This window comes from Muscardinus avellanarius (assembly GCF_963383645.1).
Source record: "Muscardinus avellanarius genome assembly, chromosome: 16".
Classification (NCBI taxonomy): Eukaryota; Metazoa; Chordata; class Mammalia; order Rodentia; family Gliridae; genus Muscardinus; species Muscardinus avellanarius.
The window spans coordinates 27,173,336-27,189,892 of record NC_137802.1 but is presented as its reverse complement, the minus strand read 5'-3'; positions in this window follow the sequence as shown (position 1 = coordinate 27,189,892).

The window sequence follows — 16,557 nt, the reverse complement described above, 5'->3', positions numbered from 1 at the left end:
TTTGGGGGAACACTTTCTTAATATCAGAAAGGTGAATTGCCTCATACAAAATGAGTTTGCTTGGGGAGGAGTGAGTGTGTTAGACTGACCTATAAGTGAAACAGTGTTTGTATTAGGAAAGGATTTTGTTTTCTTTAGGAATGGTGTTCAAGAGGTGGAGTTTTGAGTGTAACACTATTTTAAAAAATGCTATTAGAAAAAAGGGTATTTTTATTTTTTCCCCCTAAGTACTGTTGCAAGCCTTAATTTTTTTAAGTATCATGCCACCTTCCTTCTTTGGTATAATATTCTTTGGTATAAAGTATTATACATCTTAATCAATTTGAAATATCTATCTGCTGTATTATTGCTAAATATTTTGTTTATACTAAGGGACAATTTTAAGACCGTGTATTTTTTTTAAATACTTACTATGTGTTTCTGCAGAGAATGATATTGGTGACTTGCCAAAGAAGCAATACAGTAGATCTGCTCTTGCCTTCTGGTATTTATTGAATCTGCAGATATTAAGAATGTATGCATTATGTAAAATGCTTGATTATATATTTTTGTTGAGTTTTTTAATTAAAGACTTGTAACAAATATATATTGTGAATTTTCTTACATATATTGGAAGCTTTTGTCTGTTTCTGTTGTTTTCTCACCACCTCCTGAGTACTGGTACTACAGGTCTGCCCAGTTTGGGGGATTGCTTTAAAATTGATTTAGTGCTTTGTGAGTGCAACAGGTTTTACATTGTTTTGTTCTGCGAGAACTATTGCAGTGATTTTTTTTTCACCCCAAAAAACTGGGGATTGAACCCAGGGACATTCTACCTCCAAGCTATACCCTCAGCCCTATTTTGTATCCTTTATTTTGAAATAGGGTCTCACAGAATTGCAGAAACTCGCCACAAACCTGCAATCCAATCTCTTCTTCCCAAGTACTGGGATTACAAGTATGTACCACCATGCTTGGCTAGAAAGGCTTACTTTATTTATTTTATATCTATCTGTCAATCTATCTATCTATCTATCTATCTATTTTTTTTTTTTGGTGGTGGTACTGGAGGTGGAGCCCAGGGGCCTTCTACCTCTGGGCTACACTCCCAGACCTATTTTCTATTTTATTTGGAAACAGGGTCTCACTAAGTTGCTGAGAGCCTAAGTAGCTAGCTGAGCCTGGCTTCGAACCTGTGCAATCTTTCTGTCTCAGCCCCCCAAGTGGGGGGATTACAAGCGTGTGCCCCCCCCCCCTTTGGCTATAGATATAGAAAGGCTTATTTTAAAAGTATAGAAAAAAAGCCAGGCGTGGTGGCGCACACTTGTAATCCCCGCACTTGGGAGGCAGAGACAGGAGGATCGCGCAAGTTTGAAGCCGGCCTCGCTGGCTTAAGAGACCCTGTTTCCAAATAAAAATATAAAAAGAGGTCTGGAAGTGTAGCCTGGAGGTAGAAGGGTTTCCAGGAACCCCAGTACCACAAAAAAAAAAAAGTATAGAAAAGCTCTAAAGGAAAATAATGACTAAGCAAAAGAAAATTTGAGTTTTTTTAGGGTAACAGGTTTATAGGAAGCCTGTTTTGTTGAAGTAGATATAAGAAAAGTTTGAACCAGCTGGGCGTGGTGGCGTGAAATCCCCACACTTGGGAGGCTGAGACAGGAGGATCTCACAGGTTTGAAGCCAGCCTCAGCTACTTAGGTTCTCAGCAACTTTGTGAGACCCTGTTTCCAAATAAAATAGAAAATAGGTCTGGGAGTATAGCCCGGAGGTAGAAAGCCTCTGGATTCCACCCCTAGTAGCACCAAAAAAAGAGAAAAGTCTGAACCAGACATAGGCCTGTGATACCAGTACCTGGGAAGATGAGACCAGAGAATCTCACGTTCAAGGACAACCTTAGCAAGTGATACTCTCAGCCTAGCAAGGCCGTTTCAAAATTAAATAGGGCTGAGGCTGTGGCATGGAGACAGACTGCTTCAGGGTTCAACCCCCTTCAGGGTTCAATCCTCAACCGCTAAAATAGGTCTAATAAAGCTGGGAGTGGTGGCACACACTTATAATCCCTGTGTTTGGGAGGCTGAGACAGGAGGATTGTGCAGGTTCGAAGCCAGTCTCAGCTGGCTTTAAGAGACCCTGTTTCCAAATAAAAATATAAAATAGGTCTGGGAGTGTAGCCCGGAGGTAGAAAGCCCCTGGGTTCCATCTCCAGTACCCCCCCCAACAAAAAAAAAGGTCCAAAAAAAAAGGGTCTAATAGTCTAGATCGTGTGTGTGTGTGTGTGTGTGTGTGTGTGTGTGTGTGTGTATGGTTCTGGGGGACCCAGGGAACATTTTACCTCTAAGCTATACCCCCAGCCCTTTAACTTTTTTTATTCTTTTTTTTTTTTTTTTTTTCAGTACTGAGGATGGAACCCAAGGGCATTTTACCTCTGAGCTATACACTAGCCCTATTTTTTATTTATTTTGAAACAGGATCTCTCACTGAGTTGCAAAGGGCCTCACTATGATCCTCCTGTCAGCCTCCCAATGCTGGGATTACAAGTGTGTCATGGTACTGGGGATGGAACCCAGGGGCCTTCTACCTCTGGGCTACACTCCCAGACCTATTTTATATTTTTATTTGGAAACAGGGTCTCTTAAGCCAGTTGAGGCTGGCTTCGAACCTGCGCGATCCTCCTGTCTCCACCTCCCAAGCAAGGGGGTTACAAGCGTGCGCTACCACGCCCGGCTTGGCTACATGGTTTTAATTTTTTATTTTTGGTGGTACTGGGGTTCCTGGAAGCCCTTCTACCTTAGGGCTACACTCCCAGACCTCTTTTATATTCTTATTTGGAAACAGAGTCTCTTAAACCAGTTGGGGCTGGCTTCGAACCCGCGCAATCCTCCTGTCTCCGCCTCCCAAGCGCGGGGATTACAAGCATGGCCACCATGCCCGGTGGCTACATGGTTTCAAATTGCTTCTCTCTCTTATATTCTTTGCCACAAGCATGTTACTTAGGGAAGTGGCAAGGAATCTCTCTTTATGTACAGACTTGACTTCTTAGCACCTGATAGGATACGTTTGAGTGTAGGAAAGTGACTCTTGTACTCAGCAGCCCAGCCACCCTTGGAATAATAAAGTTGCTTTAAGTCCTGTAACTTGTAACTTGATCTTGGGTTGCTGGGGCTCACTGTGCCCTTGATGGAATTGCCTGCCTGCTGGTGATTGAGATAAAGTTGGATTCAGCCGGTGTGCACTACCATCAGGGCACCTGGGCTAAAAACGCTGAAGACTCCAGCAAGCTTCTTGGTTGGCTGTTAGCCAGCACAAGGATATGAAAATATAAAGCAGAGAAATTAAACATTGTCTTTCAGGCCAGAACCCATTGGGACAATGAATCCCACTGCCAAATTCATCAGAATGAAAATGACTTTCTTTTTTAATGGTGCTGGGGATCTACACCCTCAGGCCCCTTCCTTTTTTTTTTTTATTTTTTATTTTTTTCTTGTTTTGAAACAGGGTCTGACTAGTTGCTGAGAGTCTTGCTAAGGTGCTGAGCTGTCCAGGAACCTGCAGTCCTCCTGTCTCGGCCTCTCAAGTATTGGGGTTACAGGCGTGTGCCTCCACGCCCTGCAGGTGACATTTTATAGAGTAGTTCTTACCAGGTTCGGGCCTAGGACAGGCTAAAGAAGGTATAGATTATAAAAAGTAACTACAGTAGAAAACCAGGCGCGGCGTGGTGGCGCACGCTTGTCATCCAAGTGCTTGGGAAGCTGAGATGGGAGATCACAGGTCTGTGGTGAGCCTCAGCTACTTACTGAGACCGTCTCAAAGGAAAAAAAAAAAAATAGGGGTGGGGAGGTAGCTCGGAGGTAGAATGCATGCCACAGGGTTCAATCCCCAGCACCATGCACAAACACAAAAGTAACTACACTAGAATTACATTTATATGTATATTTAAATGTATTTGTATGTATATATAGATATATATATATTACATCTAATTAGATATATAATGTGTATATGCATATATATGTTTGCAATAGAGTTATGTGTATATGTAGACTATTATATGTTAGGGATAAAGGAGATAAAGCACCTATTTTATCCCTAACACCTGTATGTTATATGTCATTGATAAAATAGATAAAGCATCTAAGGAGTACGCTGGGTTTTTGGTTTTTAGATCCTTTTCTGCCGGGCATGGTGACGCACGCTTGTAATCCCAGCATTTGGGAGGCTGAGAGAGGAGGATCAGGGTTCCAGGAAAACCTCAGCTACTACTTAGGCACCTTGCAATTCAATGAGACCCTGTTTCAAAATAAAAAAAAGTAGGACTAGGAGTTTAGCTTAGAGGTAGAATGCCCCTGGGTTCCATCCCCAGTACTGCAAAGAAAAAATCTTTTTCTCTCAGAAGTAAAAACTGTTGGCAGCAATCAACTATTGGGAAGCTTGAGGCAGGAGGATCGCAGGTTGGTGGTGAACCTTAGCAAGTTATACCTTGTTTCAAAATAAAATTAAATGAATTATAGGGAGGTAGAATGCCCCTGGGTTCAATCTCCATTACCACAAAAGAAAAAAAAAAAAAAAAGGAAATGCTCATCAGAACCTTGGCCTGTGTTTATGAAAGATACTTGGGAGGAATGAAGATTAGCTGCCCTTGTGCCAAAAACAAAAATCTGGTCTGAACCAGGTATAAAGTAGTCTGTTCCTATTACAGGTGACTGGATAATTTTGAGTGATGGTCATTTGACATTTATACAGATTCAAACAGCTGAGGAATCAAAGATTGAAGAGGCTGAAATTGGAGAAGAAAATCGGCTTAATTCCATTTTTATTAACTCCAGTACTTGCTCCTACTAGAGACTACGATGATTATTTTTAATGATAGACATCAGTAACTTTCTCTGCCTGTTGTACCACAGAGTTGTTCTTCTGGTTTGAAAGTAAACACTAGGTTTTGTTAGAAAAGCCTCTTAACAGTGTTGCCCCTATCATTTTAATTTCCCTTCCATGCTCATGATTGAACCAGGGGCATTCTACCTCTGAACCACACCCCACCCCGGTTTCTTCTTATTTTGAAACAGGGTCTTACCCAGTACCTGAGGCTGCCCTCAAACCTGCAGTCCTCCTGCCTCAGCCTCTCCAGTACTGAGATTATAAGCGAGTACCACCACATACAGCCCGCTCACTCTGTAGTGACTCTTTTGCTTCAAATGAGGCTGGGGTGCCAAAAGCTCTTTTTACTTTTAAATTTTCCTTCAAAATAAAGTGTAAACTATAGAAATTATCTAGTGTAGGCCAGGAAATAAGAGACAGGTGAAGTGAGTACGCCAATAAGTTTCTCAATTGTTGCTTATAATAAAGAATCCCAGCTACAAGAGACTGAGGCAGAAGGATTGCAAGTTGGAGCCCAGCCTTGGCAATTTAGCTAAACCCTACCTCACAAAACAAAAAAAGCTGGGGCTGTAGCTCAGTGGTCGAGCACCCCTGGGTTCTATCCCCAGTACTGGGCATGGGGGAAACTTACGCCATGTTACAGACTGATGTTGTCTGCCCCCCCCCCCCCCATATGTTGAACTTGTGATTCCTGATGGGTCGGTATTAAGCTCTGGGGCCTTTGGCAAATGGCTTAAGTTGTAAAGGTAGAGCGTCATGGGGTTGATGCACTATAAAAGGGAACCCAGAGAGTTACTCCTCCTCCATCCTATGAGTAAGTTGGAGGTGCAGTAATGTCTTCGCCATGCTGTACTTGGGCACGCTTGTCATCCCACCTGCTTGAGGCTGAGGCAGGAGATCACAAGTTAAGAGGCCCTAGCAATTTAGGGAAACCCTTTATCAAAAGAGGGCCAGGTGTGGCTGTGCATGCTTGTAATCACAGTATTTGGGACACAGACAGGAAGATCACAAGTTTAAGGTCAGCCTGAGCAAGCAGTGAGACTAATCAACCTCCAGAGACCCTGTTTCAAGATAAAATGGGGCTCAGGGTATAGCTCAGAAGTAGAACACCCCTGGGTTAAATTCCCAGTACCCCCTTCCCACACACACACACACACACAACTGGGGATATATGTAACTCTGGTAGAGCACTTTCTTATGTGTGAGAATCTGGATGTGATCCCCAGTACTGCAAAAAAAAAAAAAAAAAGAAAGAAAGAAAGAAAGAAAGAAAGAAAAAGTGGGCCTCACCAGAACCCAAGCATGCTCTGCTGGCATCCTGATGTAACTGCAAACCTCCAGAACTGCTTTTTCTGTTGCTTATAAGCCACCTGGCCCAAGTATTTTGTTATAACAGCTCACACAGACTACCAGGACCAGCTAGATTGTCCCCTTTAAAACTAGCTAGTGTGACGTAAGCTCCGCTAAGGTGCCCAGGTACCCACTTCTGAGTGTTCCCCACTGATTGCCTCTAGACCCCTAGCATCTGGCAGGAATTATATAGGTTACAAGATCTCTCTTGGATGATAATAGTGGAGCTCAGAGGAGAATCAGTAAACATTACTGGGGACCTACTGGGTTTCCAGAGTCTGCCTGCAGCACCTGGGAAACAGGCCCAGGAATCCCCCCGGTCTAAGGCTGACCATCGCCCTATTATATGAAGCAGCAGTTTACTGCTTGCCTAACTCTTGTATTTGAGTTTATGATCCATTTACCTAAATGGTCTCTTTGGTGGTCACAGATAAGCTGCTCCAGCCCAAAGTAATCTTTCCCCTGGCTTGAATTCCATCAGAGTCCTAATTTCCCCACCGCTTTCTTGGCCTTTTGAATGTGCCTTGTTAATCATCTCAGGTATTGATGCCTCGTTTAGAAGGCAAATTCCTTGCACCCAAGGGCTTCTGCAGCATCTTTCCATGGGGGAAATGGTATTTGGGTCACAGTGACTGTGACTATTGAAGCATGCTGAGGGCTTTTGTTTGTTTGTTTAGAGGCCCCTTGCACATGAAGAAATCAGGGCACAAAAACCCCTTCTTGGACCTGGTTCTGAGCCTCTGCCTGGTTGATATCTGCTCTAACATGGATTCCTTCCATGAAAAGATGAGAGACCAGAGCCTGGTCAGCAAGCACAGAAGTACCCCTGAGGTGGCATGTTGGATGAGAGGGCCAGGGTGCTAGGTAGAAGAAGCAGTGTCCTCACACTGGGTCACGCTGCGCAACACCTGGCAGGGGCCTGGCCTCCTGGGCGTGGTCCTGTCCGGCCTCGTCAGGAGGATGTTCAGAGAGCAGGCCGGCCCCGTTCCTCGCCCCAGGGACTGCAGCCCAGGGGACACTGCCCACGGGGGGGGCCGAGACTGAGGCTCAGGTGGTTGCTAGCTTGAGGCTCAGGTGCACCCTGAGGCTCAGGTGGTTGCTAGCTTGAGGCTCATGTGCATCCTGAGGCTCAGGTGGTTGCTCACTTGGCTGCTTAGTAGCTTGTAGCTTTCAGAGCTATGATATTAAAAACTGCTATAACAATGCTTCCTGTCTGTGAGTGGTGTTTCGTTTTTATTTTTTATCTGCGCAGTGTTGGGTTCATGGCAGCCACTTGACATCTGTTAACCGCTCTTTACTGAGCATCGACCGACCGGGTGCTCATCTCTATTCCTGGTGCGTCTCAACAGCCCTGTGAAGTGTTGTCTTCATTTTATAGCTGTAGAGGTTCAGACAGGCGAAGAACTCACTGTAGTAGGTGAAGCAGCTGGAGGTGGCGGGCGGCCTGTTTACTCTATGGAGCTCCGTTTCTCGCCATCATGGCCACGGTGATGGGCATCGGAGTTGAGGAAAAGCCCTTGTCAACATCAGACTCCTAAATTAATCCCTGCCTGTGTCTCTGCCAACCCTCTGGAGCCAGCTGTGGCGTCAGGCTAAACCTTCCCAACACACTCTTTCACTGAATCATGGGGAAAAACACAGGAGTGAGTCCAAATATAATTTGATGACTGAAATGTACACAGACCAAACTATTGTGCCCTGTGTTCTGCACACCGCCTAGAGAAATTACACTGGAAACGGGTTAGTTTCCCCCTCCACACTGCTCTCCTTGGGAACCTGTCTCAAACAAACCATTTTAATTGCCCAGAATAAATCCGGCTCAGACAGGCTGCAGCCGGATGCAGCAAAGCATCTCCAGGTGAGGGAGGCAGGTGCTGGCCGTCAAGGTCAACACCTGGCCAGGTTGCAAGCGGAAAGAGCCCCTCCTACCAGCTGTGCTGGGCAAGGTTCATCTCACCTGCGGGAGCTTGACAAAGTAGGAGAACCAGCCCCAGGGCTGCCACTAGGTCAGTGTTGGGGGACAGGCACCTGGACGCAAGTGACCCAGGTGGGCTGACAGATAGATGGAAAGAGAGCCAGGTCAGTAGGAAAGCTCAGATCATACCGTTTCGCTGATTAAAAGTTATACTTCAGCCGGCTGTGGTGGCGCACACTTGTAATCCCAGTAGTTGGGAGGCTGAGACAGGAGAATTGCATAGGTTCAAAGCCAGCCTCAGCTACTTATGGAGGCTCTCGGCAACTTAGTGAAACTTGTTTCCAAATAAAATATCAAGTAGATCTGGGAGTATAGCTTGAAAGTAGAAAGCCTCTGGGCTCCACTCCCAGTACCACACACACACAAAAAAAAATGTTATACTTGAGCTGGGTTTGGTGACCCATGCCTATAATTGCCAGTACTTGAGAGGCTGATGGGAGGATTGTAAGTTCGAAGCCAGCCTCAGCAATTTAGGCTTTTTCCAAATAAAAAGTAGAATAGGGCTGGAGGTATAGCTTAGAGGTAGTAAAACACACATATGTGCATGTGTGTGCGCACACACACACACACAATAGCTGACAGTTACATTTACTATGATTTAAGCACTAAATGCTTAATCTGTAGAATTTAATCCTCAGAACAATCATGTGAGACAGACATTGTTATCCTACCTTGTAAAAGAGAAAACAGCACAGAGGCATTAACTAACTGCCAAAATCCACTTTATAGTAACTGCTGGAGCCAGAATTCAAACCCAGTCCATGGAATTCCAAAGTCAAGAAATAGTTGGCATCTGGCCATTGCAATTCCTATACTTGGGAGGGTAAGATAGGAGGATCTTAGGTTTGAGGCCAGCTTTAGCAACTTAGTGATACTCGTGTCAAAATACAAAATAAAAGGCTGGGGAGGGCCAGGCGTGGTGGGGCTCCCTTGTAACCCCAGCATTTGGGTGGAGACTGGAGGATCATGGTTCTCAAACAGCCTCAGCTACTTAGCAAGGCACTTCGCAACTCAGTGAGACCCTGTTTCAAAAATAAAAGGACTAAAAAACAGGGCTGGGGTGTAGGTCAGAGTAAAAATGCCCCTGGGTTCCCACATTAATAAAAAAAAAAGCTGGGGATATAGCTCGGAGGTAGAATATCTGTGGGGTTCAATCTCCGACACAGACACACACACACACACACACACACACACACACACACACACACACACACACAAGACAAAAAAGAAAAGAAAAGAAAAGAAATGACTTGGCTTAAGATCATAGCTGAGTGATTTCAGGGAGATCACTTAACTCCTCTGAACTTCTCATGTGAACTAGACTTGGTGGCAGTACTTCTAGCCCATAGTTGTCAAGTCCAAAAAAGCACTTAGCACAGGGCTTGCCTAAGCCCAGGAGGGAGTTGTTATTTGCCCAGCAGATCGTATCTCCACAGCAACACCAGCCTTGGTTGGGTGTTTACAATGACTTCATCATCCATACAAATTTGAGGCGAAGCAGAGAATTTGCTTTTAGTGTGAAGTCATTGTTTTGTTTAGTGTCCCTCTTCAACCAAGTGGTGAAGCCCTTTAAAAACACCCCAGTCCACTCAGGACCTCCTGTGAGCATCACCTGACCAGGGAGGAATGGGAGAGGAAGCAGAGAAGTGGATGGAAACCCAGCTTGGCTTCCTGTCCCCAAGACACAGCACTGGGGCCTGGAGCCGGGCCCAGAGGCCACAGCCAGGGTGAGCAAGGTCAGGGTCAGCACAGTACTGATTCACTCCTTCAGCCGGGCTGGGGATACCGGTTAGAGGCCACTCCGTGTTGGCAGATCAGGGCGCGAAGCTCCATTTAGGATCTTGATTCTGAGCCTCTTCTCTGGCTGCTGTTCTCCTCTGGATTCCTGGTACCCTCTGCCTCCCTCTGCCTCTGTACTGGTCACTCATTCATTCACCAAGCAGCAACTGAGCACTTGCTGGGTGCTGGGGATACCAGAACGCAGGTCCTGCCTTCAAGGAATTCCAGTCCGGTACGGCTCACAGGCCTACAGACCTCTGAACAGCTAAGACAGCTTCCGTTTGCTACCGCGGGCCGCATGCGGGCGCCGATCACAGCCTTCCTTGCTTGTCACAGGGGGCAGCTTGCTGTGGGACCTTGGCCAAGAAACTGAGCTTCTCTGTGCCTGTGTCCTTGGTTGTAAAGTGAAAATAATAGTTATGTTCTTAGGAGTTAGGAGGATTAGGGACTTACAAGCGTGAACCACCAGGCCCGCCCGGGGAGGTTGAATATGCAACCTCCACCGAACCCCACTAGTGTGTATGTATTTTATAGCATGTTAATAAAAATCAAAAGGTAGAATACCCCGAGGTTCAATTGCAAATTCAGGCTAGGAGGCAGGGCAGCTGGGAGGCAGGGGGCAGGTGTCAAAGGAGGGCTGGCCATCTGGAACCACCCAGTGTGGAGGTTCCATCCTCTTGCCCTGCACCTGTCAAGCGCTGGTGATGGCAGGCTTTTTTTTTTGTTGTTGTTGTTTTGTTTTTTGCAGTGCTCATCCCCAACCCTTGCTGCTTTTTATTTTGAGACAGGGTCAAACTTGTGATCCTTACCTGAGTATGGTGTGGCGCACGCTTGTAATTCCAGCACTTGGGAGGCTGAGACAGGAGGATGGCAGGTTCCAGGCCAGCTTCCGCAGTTTAGTGAGACTCTTAGCCACTACAAAGACCCTGTTCCAAAATAAGAAATCAGAGCTGGGCACGGTGGTGCGTGCTTAGTAATCCCAGGACTTGGAAGGCTGAGACAGGAGGATGGCAGGCTCAAGGACGACTTCAGCACGCAATGGCATTCTCGTCAACACAGCAAGACCGTTTCAAAATAAAATAAAATAGGAAGCTCAGTGTGGTAATGGATGCTTGTAGTCCCCGCATAGAAGAGGAAGAAGGAAGAGGAGGAGGAGGAGGAGGAGGAGGAGGAGGAGGAGGAGGGGCTGGACCATCCTGGTACTGCAAATAAAAAGGAGGAGGAGGAGGAGGAGGAGGAGGGGCTGGACCATCCTGGTACTGCAAATAAAAAGGAGGAGGAGGAGGAGGAGGAGGAGGGGCTGGACCATCCTGGTACTGCAAAAAAAAAAAAAAAAAAAAAAAAAGGGCTGGAGCCAGGCATGGTTGCAAACGCTTGTAATCCCAGCATTCAGGAGGCTGAGACCAGAGGATCACGGTTCTCGGACAGCCTCAGCTACTTAGCGAGGCCCTCTGCAACTCAGTGAGACCCTGTTTTAAAATAAATAACATCCAAAAAGGCAAGGCCACAGCTTGAGCCAGCAAGGTCTGGATCAGTCCACCGTGTAGCCAGGCCACTACTGTAGCCAGGCCATAAAGAGTGGGATCAGTATTTGCAACACGGCATGCACAGAGAAATATCGCAGAAAATAAAAACCAGATGCTTCCCCTAATCAGCATAACTAGGAAGAAAGGGGCAACAGGAAGAGGTCGAGCTATAGAAAGGGCCCAATAGTGAAGCAATTAAGGTGACCAATCAGAGGGTATGGAATAGGGGAGGATGGAGCCTCTTTAAAACGCAGTAGGTACATAAACAAATGTATCAAAGTTAATCACCAAACAAGCATGGGATGGAGGGAGGGGGAGAGAATGGGATGGGGAGTGGATGAGGGCTAATTGGATGATGTGTGCTTGTATATCCTCTCAAGTCTTGTATTCCAATGTGATATATGATTACAGTGCACCAATAAAAATAAATTAAAAAAATAAAATAAATAACAAAATATATGGCAGGGGTGTAGCTTGGAGGCCAAATACACCTGCGTTCCACCCCCAGGCCTGCAAAAGAAATAAAAAGTAGGATTAGGGGTGTAGCTCAGAGGAAGAATGCCTCTGGGTTCCCAGTAACGTAAATAAATAAATAAATATCAAATAAAGAGACTAAAAATAGGGCTGAGGGTGTAGCTCAGAGTTAGAATGTCCCAGGGTTCCATTCCCAGTACCGCCAAAAAAAAAAAAAAAAAAAAAAAAAATTATACATATATATATATATAAAACTAGGGGTGTAGCTCAGAGGTAGAATGCCCCTGGATTTAATTCCAGCAACACACACACACACACACACACACACACGCATACGTGCACACACACACAGCACACCAGCACAACAAAAAAAAAATAAATATAAATAAATAAATAATAAAATGGGCTTGGGGTGCAGTGGAGGGGGAAAGAAATGTCTTTAGACACTTGAGGATAGCTGAGAGGAGCCGGGCGGGCTTGGGCGGACGCGGGAGGCAGGTGGCCATTTGCAGGCCGGGTCCGAAGGCGCAGGATGCTGGTGCTTGGATGGGCGGCGGGCGGGGACCTCCTAGGCCGGGCGGCTGCACCCCCGGCGCTGCAGTCCAGTGGGAGCGGCTGCACTGGAGATCTGACCGGGAGACCCGCGATCCGGGGAAGCCCGCCCGGGGTCCAGATGACAGATCTGACCCGGGCTTAGGGCGATCACCGAACCCGCCGCGGCTCACGGCCCAGGGCCTGGCACTTGGCGGAAACTCCTCGGCCACCGGTCGCAGGACGAGCCGGGAGTGAATCGGAGCACGAAACTAGGCCACTCGCCTGACCCAGTTTCCTTGGCCCGCCCGCCTCCCGGCCGCGCCCTCGGGGCGGAGCCCCCCACCCCGCCCTCCTGCGCAGCTCCGCCCCCGCGGCCAGCGCCGCTAAATTACTGAGACTCATTGGCGTGGTGGTGCACACCTGTGATCCTTGGGAGGCTGAGACAGGAGGATCGTGGATTCTCGGCCAGCCTCAGCTACTTAGTGAGGCCCTCTGCAACTCGGTGAGACCCTGTTTCAAAATAAAGAATATAAAATAGGGCTGGGGGTGTAGCTCGGAGGTAGAAGGTCCCTGGGTTCCATCCCCAGTACCGCAAAGAAAAAAGAAAAAGAGCAACCCGCCATCCTCTAAGTAGTGGGATTATAGGCATGTGCCACCATACCTGGCTGCTTTGTTAATTTCTTTTTTCCTAAAGAAAAATGTCCCAAGATTCTGTGCGATCCTCCTGTCCCAGCCTCCCAAGCGTTGGGATTAAAAATCACCTCCAAGACGACAAGAAACGTCCTAGGAGGCACTGAGGCTGACCAGCTTGGCTTGCAGACTCGGGGAATATTAAGGTAAAATACTTCAATAATAATAATAATAATAATAAAGTGCTGAACGCATTGAAAACGTTTCCAAGGAACATGTAGCCAAACTTGTCTTGTAGCCAATGTGAATAGGAAACACAGAAGGTTGTGCTTTCTTACTGGACGCTGGGGTCTGCAGGTTGTCTCTTTACATTAGGCATCAGGAAGAGTGGGCACTGAGTACTGAGTACTCACTCACTGAGTACTGCTGGGCCCATGCGGGCCATGAAGGGCTCCCCTGAGGCACCCCCGCTGACCTTGCCCCTCACGCCCAGGGAGGGGCAGCCTCCACAGCCAAGACTCCTCCCGACATGTGCAAAACAGACCGGAGTCAGGGGTTGACTTGTCTCTAAGGATCTACACCGTCTCTGTTCTGGGGTGGATACACACACATACTCCTATGCAAGCACACACACACACACACACACACACACACACACGGGCTTGCCTCTCTACCCAGAGGAGGCAGGGAGTCACCTCTGGGAACCTCAGGCTCTAGGCTCTGTTGGCCTTGAAAATCATACCAGGGAAGAATTTTACGCTTGTATGCGTGGAAAACATTTCCAGACTTTTCCCTACTTGAAAGCTGTTTTCTTCTTAGCCCCCTCCTCTTGTCAATTTGCAAATGTCTGAGGCCGCCTGGCCAAGCCTTGGGGTCTCGGCCATCCCTCCCTGTTGGGGCGGGCTGCGGGGGAGAGCTCCATTCCTCTCCCCCACCCCTGCCCAGGCACAGCACCCCTCCCTCCCAAGGAAGCCAAAGGGGAGCAGGTGGAGGGGCTGATGGGGGTGGAGGTAGGGTTCTGGGGGCCTGAGTGGCAGCCCGTGCCCTGGCACCGGGCCTCGGTTGCACACAGTGGGCCTGTTCTTCGTGCCCAGCTCTACTCGGTGTCTGTTCCAACAGTCTGGTGGGGAAGATGTGTCATTTCATCCAGGACTCATGAGGACATCCCTTCTCATAGGAGGATGGCTGTTTCGTCTTTTCTGTGGCTGTCCCTGCCCCGTCCCCAAGGCCCAGGCACATCCCAAGCTGCCTGCCCCAGGTTGATTCCTCAACTAGGGACCCACAGTGTCCTTGGCTTGTATGATCTTGTATGAATCTCAGCACGCTCCCATCAGAGTCATACACAGAAATGTATTTGGCAACGTAGAAAACACACTTTCAAGGGAGAATGCCCGCCACCCGAAGAATGAGAGGAGTCCTTTGAGAGTTCAGGGCTCTGCTTTCTAGGGGCCTTGCAGCAGGGGTGAGCAGCAGGTACATGAGGTGAGCCGCATTCTCTAGTCACAGGGGATTTTGGGTGTTCCATCATCTCCCAGGTCTGTAGGGTCTTATCAATAGTAGCCATTTTGTACGAAGGGTTCAAGGGCCGCCAACCACACCTGAGGAGGTTGCTTGCTTGCTTGAGTGGTGCTCAGGGAGGTTCCTCTCGTGTGACAGGTGCCTCCCTACGGACTGTCCACAGCGCTCAGGGTCTCTTGTAAGTTCCTCAGGGACTTCTGGGTCTAACAGGCCTTGTCACAGGCTTCCGTATGAAAGTTACATTCCCCTGTTCTCTCGCGTCTCCAGGATGTCTACTGATTTGTCTTCTGCTATCCCACATGACTCACATGCCCTGTGGCCGGCACCCTGTGGGCCCTGGGCAGCCGCCTCGCCTCCTCCTTCTGGCCAGTGGGTGTCCAGGGAAGCTCCTTTCTCCCCTTCTCCTCTCAGGTCTCTAAGGCTCAGACTCAGGCTCCTAGCGAAGGGTTGAAGGGTTCCTGGCTCCTCAGCTTCCTCTGCCCCAGCCCGGGATGGCCCCGCAGAGATGCAGGGAGTCTCACAGTACAGGCCGCACTCACAGTCGTGGACGCTGGCCACAGTCTTCTGACATCATCCCCATTTTATACAAGCCAGAGCAAGCAAGTGAAAATGGGTGTGCACTAGGTCAGTGAACTAGACCCCAGATCTTATTTTCTTTCTCTCTTCTTCCTTCTTTTCTACAGAATTCATATATATGTGGATATATATACACATACAGACATATATATGTGTGTGTGTATATATATATATATATATATATATATATATATATATATATGTGTGTGTGTGTATGTATGTATATATTGGTAATTGAAACCAGGGACATTCTACCTCCAAGCTACAAGCTATACCCCAGTCCTTGTTATTAGTTTTTCTTTTTAAGTAGGGTCCCAAGCTGAGCATGGTGGCACACACTTGTAATCCCAGTACTTACTTAGGAGGCTGAGACAGGAGGATCCTGGTTCGTGGTCAGCCTCAGGAACTTGTGAGGCCCTCGGCAACTTAGTGAGACTGTTTCAAAATAAAGAATGAAAAACTGGGCATGGTGGTACATGCTCATAATCTCAACATTTGGGAGCCTGAGATAGGAAGATTGGGGTTTGAGGACAGCTTCAGCTATGACTTAGTGAGGTCCTTTACAAAACAATGAGACCCTGTTTCAAAATAAAGAATATGAAAAATCAGGCTGGGAGTGTAGCTCAGAGGTAGAATGCCCCTGGGTTCCATCCCTAGTACCACAAAAATAAAGAAAGAAGAAATAAAAAAGAAAGAGAGAAAGAAAGAAAGGATTGGGCTGGGGGTATTGCTCAGAGGTAGAATGTCCCTCGGTTAAATCCTCAGTACCACAATAAATAAATAAATAAATAAATAAGCCCCAAGCCAGGTGTAGTAGCACATGCTTGTAATCCCAGCACTTGGGAGGCTGAGACAGGAGGGATAGCTTCAGCAAGTAGCGAAATTCTCATCAACCTAGGGAGATCCTGTTTCAAAATAAAAATAAAGCTGGGCATGGTGGCCCATGCCCAGTACTTGGGAGGCAGAGACAGAAGAATTGCAGGTTCAAGGCCAGCCTCAGAAGCTTAGTGAGACCCTGTTCCAAAAATATAAGAGCTGGGCATAGTGGTTCAAGCTGACACAGGAGGTTAGTGGTTACTTGAGAGGCTGAGACAGGAGGACTAAGTTTGAGAACAGCTCATCAAGTAGTGAGATTCTCATCAAGTAGTGAGACCCTGTTTCAAAATATGAATAAAATAGGGCTGAGGGTATAGCTGGGAGGCAGAATGCCCCTAGGTTCAAACCCTAGTATGTGTGTGTGTGTGTGTGTGTGTGTGTGTGTGTGTGTGTGTGTGTAGACGCCAGGCTTAGAACTCAGAAGATTCTGTTTGGTAAGATTCTGTCAGGTATGTTGGTGCACAC